This window comes from Papaver somniferum, chromosome 5, assembly GCF_003573695.1.
Source record: "Papaver somniferum cultivar HN1 chromosome 5, ASM357369v1, whole genome shotgun sequence".
Taxonomy (NCBI): domain Eukaryota; kingdom Viridiplantae; phylum Streptophyta; class Magnoliopsida; order Ranunculales; family Papaveraceae; genus Papaver; species Papaver somniferum.
This window is the reverse complement of record NC_039362.1, coordinates 65121016-65134555: the sequence shown is the minus strand read 5'-3', so window position 1 is coordinate 65134555 and position 13540 is coordinate 65121016.

Genomic DNA, 13540 nt, shown 5'->3' with positions numbered 1-13540 from the left:
CTTGTTTTCTTCATAGTGTCTATTCCATTCTTCAGTTGTCATTTCCAAGACTCGATGTTGGTCGCCATGAAAAAGCGGGGGTCTAACAACACCACCCAATATTTCGCTTAGCAATCTATATGGACTAAATCCGAAATAATTTGCTAGAGAATTAACTAGATAGTTAGACTCAATCTAGATAAAAAGTATCTCAAGGAGTTATTATCTCAATCTCTCGATTTGATTTCTACTCAAGATAAAATCAATAGTGAGTCTTTATCAAAGAGAGATAACTTATACGGTACCAAAGACCAATGTCCAAGGATAAATCAACTACAATCAACAACCAAAAGTTGGATTAGAGAAGTTGATGATCACGAACGCACAACCTGTATTATTTCTATTATATAAAATATAATGCGGAAAAGAAATAACACATACACTAGAAGTTTTGTTAACGAGGAAACCGCAAATGTAGAAAAACCTCGGGACCTAGACCATATTGAATACACACTGTATTAAGCCGCTACAGACACTAGCCTACTCCAAGATAACTTCGGACTGATCTATAGTTGAACCCCTACCAATCTCCCACTGATACAAAGTACAATTGTACTCCTACGCCTCTGATCCCAGCAGGACACTGCGTACTTGATTCCCTTTGCTGAGCTCACCCACAACAAAGAGTTGTTGCAACCTAAAATCACAGACTTGATAATAAACGAATCTGTCTCACACAGAAAAGTCTATCGAAAGGATAAATCTGTCTCCCACAGATAAACCCTAGGTTTTGTTCCGTCTTTAGATATAAAATCAAGGTAACAGGAACCAATTGATAATCCGGACTTATATTCCCGAAGAACATCCTAGATTAATCAATCACCTCTCTGCAATCCTTCCTGACTACACAAGCGGATTGTCGAGGAATCACAAACAGTGAGACGAAGATGTTTGTGACTTCTTTATCTTTCCTATCGGAGAACTCTCACGATCTCAAGCCAATCAATCGATTGTACTCGTACGATAGAAGATACAAGATCAGATCACACAACTACGATAAAAGTAGTATCGGTCTGGCTTCACAATCCCAATGAAGTCTTTAAGTCATTAACTCGAGTTTAGAGAAGAAACTCAAGAGTTAATGGAGATCAACTCTAGCAAGAGCACTAGTAGCACACAGACGTGTAGGGATTAGGTTTGCCCAATGCTAGATGTCTCCTTTATATAGCCTTCAAATCATAGTTTTGCCTTAGTACAAAGCAAACTCTATTCACCGTTAGATGAAAACCTGATTTAGATTCAAGCCGATATCTCTCAACCGTTAGATAGAAAGACATAGCTTGTCACACACACTTGGGTACACGTTTACTGGGTTTGAGAAAACCATGCCCAAACGAGTACACGTATGTTGGTTCAACATGATAACCCAAAAGGTCAACCATATGAGCATCTCATATTAATCATGTTCTTCTTCACCATAACTAGTTCAATTGACTCAAATGAACTAGTTAAGAGTTGTTCAATTTCTATGAGATCTTATGTAACTACACAAGACACAATTGAAACAAAAATGATTCGATTCGATTAGAATCGGCTCATGAACATTATAGACACGGTTTGCATAAAGCATTCCTTAATAATTAATGTTTCATGTTCAGAGCACATCTTTAGATCATAACCTCTTAAGTTCACAAACAAGTTCGCGGACTTAAGTTAATCGGTTGAGTTTTCCAAACTCAGCAGAAATTCTCGGGTCGAGAACTTCCGCCAGTTCGCGGACTGGGTTCGCGGACTGAGTTCGCGGATGAGTTTTGGAAATCCCAGAAGAAATTCTCGGTCGAGAACTTCCGTCAGTTCGCGGACTTGGCAAGCCAATTCCACAATCCTACCGATTTCTCTTGATCAACAAAGTTCGAAAACTTTGGTTCAAGGAATACATGGTTATATAATCTAAACTCTGATTTCAATCATTGAAACATTCTCAGAGGGCGATATTCAGTCGTTAAGAACAATAGACCTTTCTCGTCAGAGCAATTTCCAAAGTGATTGAAACTTTCATGACTTTCGTCACTAGGTGAAGATAAACCTGATCAAAGCGAAACGCTTTACCAACACATGATTTCGAGTAAAAGATAAGCAATGAATACTCAGCTCGAAATATCAAGTGTATATGATCTAGTTTATATAGCATACAACTTTTGTCTCATAAGAAGTAGGAGAAGAATAGATAGACTTTCGAGTGATAGATAAGTTCAAGTCTTCACATACCTTTTTGTTGATGAAGTTCCATGGTTCCTTGGTATAGATCTTCGTTGTTGTCGTTGAATCACCATGAAGTCCTTGAGCTCAACTACACTTTTCATATCCTAGTCCGAGACTTAGCTAATAGGCTAGAAATCAAGACTTTATATTTTTGATTACTAACATTGACAAACATGCTTGATATAGCAACGCATGCGAGGTTGACCGAGCTATGCTCTAACAATCTCCCCTTTGTCAATTTTAGTGAAAAAACTATTAATACATATGGAATACAAAAAAGATAAACTTTAGTGGCTCCTATTCCATAGTCCAATCTTCAACGTTCCTTGAAATCTTCGTCCTTCCAAGTACTCCAATGATCCCAAAGGTTGTAAGTTTAGTATCACCGTTGTTGAAGATCCGTAGCTATAACAATAAGAGAAATCGAGATTCTCGATCATTATTATACAGTGTCATAGTATTATTATGAACATCAAAGTCCAATTGCATCACGACTTTAACAATAATACTATGGTGATATGTATCACTCCCCCTTAGTCAATACTCCATCTCGATCATGGAAACCACTCCCCCTTACATAATGATCTGAAAACCATATGTATTTGTAGTGTGACCTACAATATTTATCCCCCTTTTCGTCAATAAAATTGGCAAAGGTACAAGAACGGGTTCATAATGAAATTTCCACAAGAGACATTTCATGACCAAAAGAAAGACAACATATCATCTTAATTTAGATGCAATATTATAGCCGAAGCTAACAACATTCATGAAGGAGTTTTAAGACGCAAGATAACCCCTATAAAATTCCACAGCCGCACTCCCCACAAGATATTACCATTAAGTACAAGTTCAAAAGAACTCTCCCCCATTTGATGTCATTCCCAAAGGAACAACAAGAGCGACCTTAATTTCGAAAGAAAAGAAGGATTTTTATTTGGACACCAAAAACCATGTGAATGATTTTTTATATCCAAAACTCAACCAAAATACTCACAAGTAAACCTATGAATATTCTAATTGGAATACGCAATTGAATCAAAACCACAAAAGTGATCAATTTAATTGAAAGTGCTCAACATAAGTAAACTCACGGAGCAACAGGCTACGACTAAGTTAATCATATGGAGGTGACTAACTTAACCGTTCAAGTACTCAATATAAGGAAAACCTTACGAAATACGTGACTACTTAACCAATAAAACATGATAGTGTAGCCGTTCATATACTCAACACAAGAACTTGTGGAATATATGAAAACTTAATTGGATTAATTACAAGAGAACCTATAATTAAACTAATCGGAATACAAACAAATAACCAAACTAATCACCGAGGTAATCAATTTAATTATTTTGCGCTCAACATAAGAGATTATGGAACCCGACTAAGATTATCATAAGATATGACAACCTTAACCGTACATGTACTCAACATAAGAAATAAGACTTATGGAGTACAAAACTAAATAACCAAGGGTGATTAATTTAGTTCATAATGCTCAACGTATAGCATCTTACGGAACAACCAATACATCCAAGGTTAATCGACTTAGTTGTAAGGTGCTCAACATAAGACACACAATGGAGCCTTCACGGTAAAACATAGCAAAATGGATCAATGAAGATCAATACCGTGGATAACATACAAGGATCTATTCTATCTTTGCATCATTATATGCATAACAACATAATAGAATTTATCCTTGTCATACAAAAGATTTAATCCTATTTTCCATTAGATACATGATTGCATAGGCATAGATTTTGTATATGTCAAAAGTCCATTCGTCCTTTCATCAATACGAATACCAATTCATGGACGACTTTACTTTTGACCGCAATATGGGACCTTCAAGTTCACGGACGCAAACAATACGTATCCCATAAAGATATTGCAATATAGCAAACCAAGAAAATACTGCAATAATCATCATCCTCCGAATATTTTTAGAATTTAAAACAATAAAGCTAAAAAATAACATAAGAAGATGAAAACAAAAATAGCTATGTGTAGTCACAATCATCGTTATTCAAACCACTAGTTATTCTTCCAACTAATCCAAAAAGAAGACATACTAGGCGACAATGCCTTTGAGAAATTCAGCATCATTCCCAAACTCCTTGTTGTCAACAACCATTGGAACATACGGTTCACGAAGATAGGAGTTTCTATCAACGAACTGTCTTGGCTGACTATGTCGTACCAGGGCTCTCTGAATTTCTAAAGACTTTGACATAAAAGCCTTTATTTCACGAATCTCCTTTTTTACTTCTTTTAACTCATCAAGAACATCGGAAAACTTCTGAGAGTTAGAAGACACTGCCTTTGGATTTCTTGTATTCCCCCTTTTTCTTTTTCGGGACGGAGTTACAAGATATTTTTCTTTTTCCTTGATTGATGGCTTAACAATCATGTTGACATCACTTATCTCCATAGACATGTTTTGAGAACAGTTATAACCAACTGATTTTTGTGGATGGAATTCACAATCTCATCAGGTCTAGAGATAAAAAGGATATCAAGTAGGAAAAAGGAATGTAGGGTTCGAAACCTATAAACAGGTTCGTGGTCGTTCAACTCTAAACCCTATAAAGAGTAGAATTGTCGATAATAACCCTTTCTTTTGTTTGATAGACAAAAAAAAAACCCTAAAGAAACACTTTTCCACAAGCCTGCACGTTTGTGATCTTCTCTCTTTTGATCATGCATACGAGACAAGATTTGCACAACAACACAATTAATTTGTGCTGTGGTGAACAACAATTTTTCCACCACTTTCCTTAAGAGAGGAATCTTCAGGCTTCTGTCTATCAAAACGATTTGACCATACTTTCTTTTCAAATGGTCTAATTTTATCCCTGGAACCCAACTTCTTTGAATAAGATAAGATCCTACATACCTTGGCGGTCTTCTGAGAAAGTTCCAACTTTCTTGCTAATCGATCTGCTCTTCGTTGAAGTTTGTTGGCGTGCCTCATTTGATGCTTGTACTTGTAACATCTTGATAGTTCGTGACCCTTCATCGAATAAAACGAGCACTTCAATCTTGGATAATATTCAGGTATTTGTGGTGCGGCGGCGGCTAAACACATAGTAGATCCTGAAACATCACGATCAGAGTTTCCATAGGATAAATCAATCGAATCTTCCAGCTTGATTGGGTTTCCTTCTTCCCTGAACCCATTGAGGTTGATATATGTATTGCTACAAGTATCAAAATCGATGTTTTCACCAAGAAGCCCTACACTTGATTTCCTATCTTCATCGGGATCATAGGTTTCAGACATTTCATCAAGTGTTACAGCTAGACCTTTGTTCCCAGTGTATTTTCTGCGATTAGGGCATTCGTTTGCAAAATGGCCAAACCCCTTACACTTAAAGCACTGAGGCATGTCCTCTTCAGCATCCCTGTTTTTAGGAGGTACGCGACTGTGAGGTTTGTCTGATGACCTAGGTTTGTCTCTTGAAAACCGTTTATTTCTCTTCAACAGAAGATACCTAAACTGTCTTGTAATGAAGGAGACGACTTGTGAAGGTCTTCATCTGAAAAATCATTCTCAGACTGATCATCCTCCGAGACATGAACACTTTTACCTTTGGCAAGTAATTTAGTGCTCTTTTGTGCTTTAAAGGCAACATCCTTACCGATTTTGGATGTATGCTCATGATCAAAGATCTTTAGCTTCCCAACCAAGGTGTTTCTGGAGAGATTATTAAGGTTATTCCCCTCAACGATGGCAAGCTTCTTAGACTCGTATCTGGATGGCACCGATCTGAGAATTTTCATCACAATATCTTTTTCAGGAATAGTCTTACCCAATGCAAAAGATGCATTAACAATTTCAGACACTTTGTGATTAAACTCATCAAATGTTTCTTCATCTTCCATATGAAGGTTCTCCCAATCGGAATTAAGGTTTTGAAGCCTAGCTTCCTTTTCACCGGAGTTTCCTTCAAATACGGTTTCTAAGATATCCCAAGCATCTTTAGACCTAGTGCAATTAGACACATGGTGTTGAAGACTTGGGGCAATGGCATGTATAATAGTATTTAGACCTTCAGAATTCTGCTTTGCAGCAAGAATCTCGGCAGCATTATATTCACCAATATTCTTGGGAACGGTTCTGTTTCCGGCTGAAACAACTGGCGCATCATAGCCATTGACTACATATACCCACGATTGAAAATCACGCGATTGAATAAAAGCTCGCATAGCAATTTTCCACCATAAGTAATTTGAGTCATCGAAGACTGGTGGTACGTTAATAGAGATAGCACCTCTGTCCATAGAGTCAGATCGCTACAAACACAGACTGATGAGGTCTTTAACGTGTTTTCCTGCTCTAATACCAATTGAAAAATCGGGGGTCTAACAACACCACCCAATATTTCGCTTATCAATTATGGACTAACTCCGAAATACTTTGCTAGAGAATCAACTAGACAGTCAGACTCAATCCAGATAAAAAGTATCTCAAGAAGTTATTATCTCAATCTCTCGATTTGATTTCTACTCAACCTAAAATCAATAGCCATTCTTTATCAAAGAGAGATAACTTGGACAGTACCAAAGACCAATGTCCAAGGATCAATCAACTACAATGAACAACCAAAAGTTGGATTAGAGAAGTTGATGATCACGAACGCACAACCTGGATTATTTCTATTATATAAAATATAATGCGGAAAAGAAATAACACATACACTAGAATTTTTGTTAACGAGGAAACCGCAAATGCAGAAAAACCTCGGGACCTAGTCCAGATTGAATACACACTGTATTAATCCGCTACAGACACTAGCCTACTCAAAGATAACTTCGGACTGATCTATAGTTGAACCCCTACCAATATCCCACTGATACAAAGTACAATTGTACTCCTACGCCTCTGATCCCAGTAGGACACTGCGTACTTGATTCCCTTTGCTGAGCTCACCCACAACAAAGAGTTGTTGCAACCCAAAATCACAGACTTGATAATAAACAAATCTGTCTCACGCAGAAAAGTCTATCGAAAGGATAAATCTGTCTCCCACAGATAAACCCTAGGTTTTGTTCCGTCTTTAGATATAAAATCAAGGTAACAGGAACCAATTGATAATCCGGACTTATATTCCCGAAGAACATCCTAGATTAATCAATCACCTCTCTACAATCCTTCCTGACTACACAAGCGGATTGTCGAGGAATCACAAACAGTGAGACGAAGATGTTTGTGACTTCTTTATCTTTCCTATCGGAGAACTCTCACGATCTCAAGCCAATCAATCGATTGTACTCGTACGATAGAAGATGCAAGATCAGATCACACAACTATGATAAAAGTAGTATCGGTTTGGCTTCACAATCCCAATGAAGTCTTTAAGTCGTTAACTCGAGTTTAGAGAAGAAACTCAAGAGTTACTGGAGATCGACTCTAGAGAGAGCACTAGTAGCACACAGACGTGTGGGGATTAGGTTTGCCCAATGCTAGATGTCTCCTTTATATAGCCTTCAAATCATAGTTTTGCCTTAGGTACAAAGCAAACTCTATTCACCGTTAGATGAAAACCTGATTTAGATTCAATCCAATATCTCTCAACCGTTAGATCGAAAGACATAGCTTGTCACACACACTTGGGTACACGTTTACTGGGTTTGAGAAAACCATGCCCAAAAGAGTACACGTATGTTGGTTCAACATGATAACCCAAAAGGTCAACCATATGAGCATCTCATATTAATCATGTTCTTCTTCACCATAACTAGTTCAATTGACTCAAATGAACTAGTTAAGAGTTGTTCAATTACTATGAGATCTTATGTAACTATACAAGACACAATTGAAACAAAGATGATTCGATTCGATTAGAATCGGCTCATAAACATTATATCCACGGTTTGCATAAAGAATTCCTTAATAATTAATGTTTCATGTTCAGAGCACATCTTTAGATCATAACCTCTTAAGTTCACAAACAAGTTCACAGACTTAAGTTAATCGGTTGAGTTTTCCAAACTCAGCAGAAATTATCGGGTCGAGAACTTCCGCCAGTTCACGGACTGAGTTCGCGGACTTAGCACACAAACGAGTTTTGCAAATCCCAGTAGAAATTCTCGGTCGACAACTTCCGTCAGTTCGCGGACTGAGTCTGCGGACTGGGTTCGCGGACTTGGCAAGCCAATTCCACAATCCTACCGATTTCTCTTGATCAACAAAGTTCGAAAACTTCGGTTCAAGGAATACATGGTTATATAATCTAAACTCTCATTTCAATCATTGAAACATTCTCAGAGGGCGATATTCAGTCGTGAAGAACAACAGACCTTTCTCGTCAGAGCAATTTCCAAAGTGATTGAAACTTTCATGACTTTCGTCACTAGGTGAAGATAAACCTGATCAAAGCGAAACGCTTTACCAACACATGATTTCGAGTAAAAGATAAGCAATGAATACTCAGCTCGAAATATCAAGTGTATATGATCTAGTCTATATAGCATACGACTTTTGTCTCATAAGAAGTAGGAGAAGAATAGATAGACTTTCGAGTGATAGATAAGTTCAAGTCTTCACATACCTCTTTGTTGATGAAGTTCCATGGTTCCTTGGTGTAGATATTCGTCGTTGTCGTTGAATCACCATGAAGTCCTTGAGCTCAACTACACTTTTCCTATCCTAGTCCGAGACTTAGCTAATAGGCTAGAAATCAAGACTTTATAGTTTTGATCACTAACATTGACAAACATGCATGATATTGCAACGCATGCGAGGTTGACCGAGTTATGCTCTAACACGCCATATTTCTCACAATGCTCAGCATCATGTTGAATAACAAAACAATGTGGGAAAATCCTAGGTTGCTTCTCATATTGGTAAATCACCCAAATCTCTTGTAATGCAGTCGTAAGTAGCCAAGTACCTCTCCTCAGTGCTTTTGTTATATCCACTTTTATATTAGCCTTTAACAATTGCCAACTTAAGGCCTAGCACTTTGTGGATCTTCATCCATCTTCTTACCAATCTTTCCACACATTTTTTTAATCATCATATCATTTAAATATTATAGTTTTAGATTTCTAAACTGCACACAAAACATTTAGTGAGTGAAATCATACGTCGAAACTTCTTTTGAAGAATTATACTCTTGAAGGACCATAAGATATCCCACGACAGTCCATAGAGCTTCTTTCATTACATCTGCCATATCACCATCTTTTGTAAACTTGAATTTTCATCTCCCACTTTGCATACATTCTCCATGACAAACTGATATCCTTCTTAAGTTTCTTAAGATCCGGTTGATCCTTGTCACTTATTTTTCCAAGATAACTGTTAGACCATGTTTGTTTGCATCTGACTCGCGATCTGAATCTGAGTCAACCCCTGACTCGTCGCGAGTATGTCAGATCGTTTTTTTTTCAATTTTGAGTCAGATCTGACTCGACCTCTGACTCAGACCTAACCCCTGACTCGGGTCTGTTGAATCAGGTAACAAAGTACCCCTGACTCATGGGATCAAACCACTGACTCACTTTTTTTTTTAGTCGGTTGAGTCAGATCTGACTCAAAACAAATATATTGAGTCAGACCTGACTCAAATAAGGGGATTTTAGTCAGATCTAGATGATTCAGATGAGTCAGGAGTAAACAACAAGGTGTTAGTCCACTTAGTTATCGCTACAATGACTTCTTCGGCAGTATTGAGAGTTCTCCTATTAGGTATAGGAAATTTCCTACTGACTTATGTTCCTTGCATTTTCTTAGTAATTGTAGCAAGTTCAGATTGAGAACTTGAGGCTAGGAATGATGTGTTATGCTTCTGATCCACCTTTTGTTGATGCTTTATAAGGAATGATTTTTTAGGGACCATGGTTTTTTTGGGTGGACCATGGTCCTATTATGCCACCTACCCTACAATTTTAAGGGATGTCCTAAAATCATGAGATTACTAATTTGGCCCTTACCCTAATTAAAATTAACCCTAACTTAATAACTGCCTCTAATTTAATCTAAAACAAAACCTAAACAAAACCTAATTCAAAACCTAAACTAAACCTAGCCGCACCCAAAAAAAGGAAAAAAAAAAAAGAAAACAGTTTTGAGGATAAAACTATTATCCCTCTTGTTCTTCTCTTCTTCCCCATTTCAACGTCATCTTCATCGATTAATCGTCGATTCATAAAATTTTCATCGTCGATTAATCAATCGACTATAAGAATGGTTCTTCGAAAGAAAACCAAAAGACTCCCAGGAACAGGTCCCCCATTAGGACATCTAGCAAATCAGCCAAGTGATTTTGAGATTCATAAAGAAGTGGAAGAGCCAAGTGAATCCATAATCCAGTATAATAGACGCAGTAAGAAGCCTGATTCTTCCATGGGACCGATTCGCAGGTATTTCCCGAGAAACCCATTTCTTTTAATTTGATTTTCATCGATTCAATTGATTAGAAATCGTCAAAATAGGGTTCAAATTGAAGTTACAGTGTTTAGTTCGGTTAGAGCGTCTTTTATTGTTGTCCTAGTTTCTTAACCGAACTCCATGAAACGAAGAACACGAAGACCAATTCGGTTTTATAGGATTGAAAACTAGGTTACCGAACTCGTGAGTTCGGTTGTTTCGCAAAAAAAAGTTGTTGAACTGCCATGTAACCGAACTATAGCCATATTACCAAAAATAGGAAAAGAATCCATGTAATCGAACTGTTTGATTTTTCCCAAAATTTCTAGTACCCACACTACTGAATTCTAGCACCTTTGTTCGGTTGTTTCGCATAAATGTTTAAAACTGCCGTGTAACCGAACTGTACCCTTATTACAAAAAAAAAAATTGGCCATGTAACCGAACTGTTCTTTTTTTTCCTATATGTTTAGTACCCATATAACCGAACTTGTTCCAATATGTTCGGTTTGTTCGCAAAAAACTTTGACAAACCGAACTCTTGGCTATTTACATATATATGTGGAGTTCGGTTTTCTCGAAAAAATAATTGAGTAACCGAACTCTACCCTGGAACATGATTTTTTTTTTCTTGAATTGGTTTTTTTTCGTGAATTATTCCTTATTTCTTTAGTTTTTTTTGTTTAGTGGCAAAGGTAAGAAATCTAACCAACCATTACCGGAAGATTTGAGAACTCCCATGCCTAGAGGCCCAAAACACTTAGGTGCTGATAAGCGTGGAACCAAAAATGCTAAGTATGGAGGTGGGTCATTACCGGATGTTGTCATCCAAGATGGTGTCAATAGAGATAATGTTGACAACGTAATCCAACAAGTTAATGAAGAGATCGTGGAAGAGATGAGCAGTCAAGAACATAATCAAGGTGGAGAAGATGAACTAGCTCAAGGAGGAGGAAATGAGGGTGGCGATGATGAGGGTGAAAAAGATGAGGAAGGCGGAGACAAGGATGGAGATAAGGATGATGATGAATCAGAGGAGGGCTCGGATGAAGAGGAAGAAGAAGAGGAACAAGAAGACATAGTTGTAAAGAGACCTAGAAAGACGCCTAAAAAGCCTTGTGCTAGATATTCGTACATTCCTCATAAGGATTTGTGTTTGCCTCCAAAGAATCCAACATATGGTACTCCAAAAGATGGCGGGGAGGTATTGATGGGCTACAAAAACTCATGGGCTGCCAAGATCTTTGCAACAAAGGTATGGTTCAATCTTAACCATCAAGATTTAGATTTCTCAAACATTTTATTATATTTTGACATATATTGTTATTTTCTATATATATTAGTATATAAGATATGATGTTTTTTTTTAGGATCATAAAAATGATGTTCGTGTTTTGAAACGTCAAAAGAACAAGGTATGGAATATAGAAAATGAGTGTGATGAGGTCCGCCTGACGGTATTTGATTGTGTACTATGGAACGGGATACAACATGCACACCAAAAATTTGATGTTGTCACTGTTACTGCATTTGCCGAGAGGGCTTATCCAGAAACGGATACCTTTCATCTACCTTTTGGTGAGATGGCAATAACTCCGGATGATTGTTTTAGAATCACAGCCCTACCAATTACAGGAACAAGTGTTCGAGATGGCTACGATCCCTCGATGAGTTATGAAGTTCTTGAAAAACTAGTCGAAAGGTGTCTAGGATGGAGCGATAAAAAGGCACAATGTGAGTTTAGGCGAGCTAAGAAAGAGCCTAAGGAAGGTGATGAGTATAATGAGTTTGAGGAAGACCGCACGTACAAGAAGAAATTGAAAAAGATCAAGCTCAAAACCTTGTTTGATGAGTTTTCAGGGACGAAAGATTTGGTTGCTCAAGGAAAGTTGGTGATGACAGGGGAGAAGACTAAGCACCATGTGACTGCTTATTTGTTATATCAACTTGGAACCATCTTCTTCCCTGACACTTCAGGCCACGTGGTAAATGCTCATTACCTCCAGCTATTGGACCCCTTAGATGAGGTGAACAACTACTCTTTGGGCATTGCGATTCTTTCATTCGTTCAAGTGGAACTCAGAAAAGCTTCGAGGCTTAGGAGTCTATATTTTGGAGGCTTATACACCCTTGTTCAGGTACCCCGTTAAATTATCGTTTGTGTGTTTGAATATATAAGTGAATGAATGTGTATTGTTACTAATCATATTGCGAATGTATTATTTTTTGCCTCTTCTCATAGGTTTGGGTGTACGACCACTTCCCTAAACTGCAATTGTCTAATACTCGCACTCCTTGGCCTTATGGGAAGCCTACATCTGGTAAATATGAATTTTTGAACTCACAGGAAAAGAATAAGGAAAAAAAGGTGTTGGAGTTGAGGGAGACATTGGATAAGTTAACAGTGGAAGATGTGGTTTTCCATCCTTACAACATTGCATCAGATGAAGACGAGGAGGATGTTGATGTTATTAATTTCTCACCTGTTGTGGGTTATAATGGACCGTTGTTTCATCCTGGGGGTTGTACAATGTATAATCCTCGAAGAGTACTTAGAAAACTTTCTTGTGTCCAAAGTGTCCCACAAGTGGAAAACTTCAAGGTAAATAAGGCCGGAACTAAGAACAGCGAGAAGAATTTCATCCCCAAATACGATCCTGCTCCATCAGTGGACCATTGGAAGAACTTTGGGGATTATCTTGTTCCAGTCGAAGAGTTACAAGATTCGTTTGATGAGTCAAATGCCGCTGACGATGGATATATGGAATGGTATGAACATTTTTCTCATCCTCGTGTAATAAACAGTGTCCAACAAGCCCGTGCTGATAAAGCAAAAACGACGGCAATGGAGAAAGAGGCTCAAAAGATTATGAAGCCTACCCCTATGTGTGGTGATGAGGCCTTGATCTTGTGGAA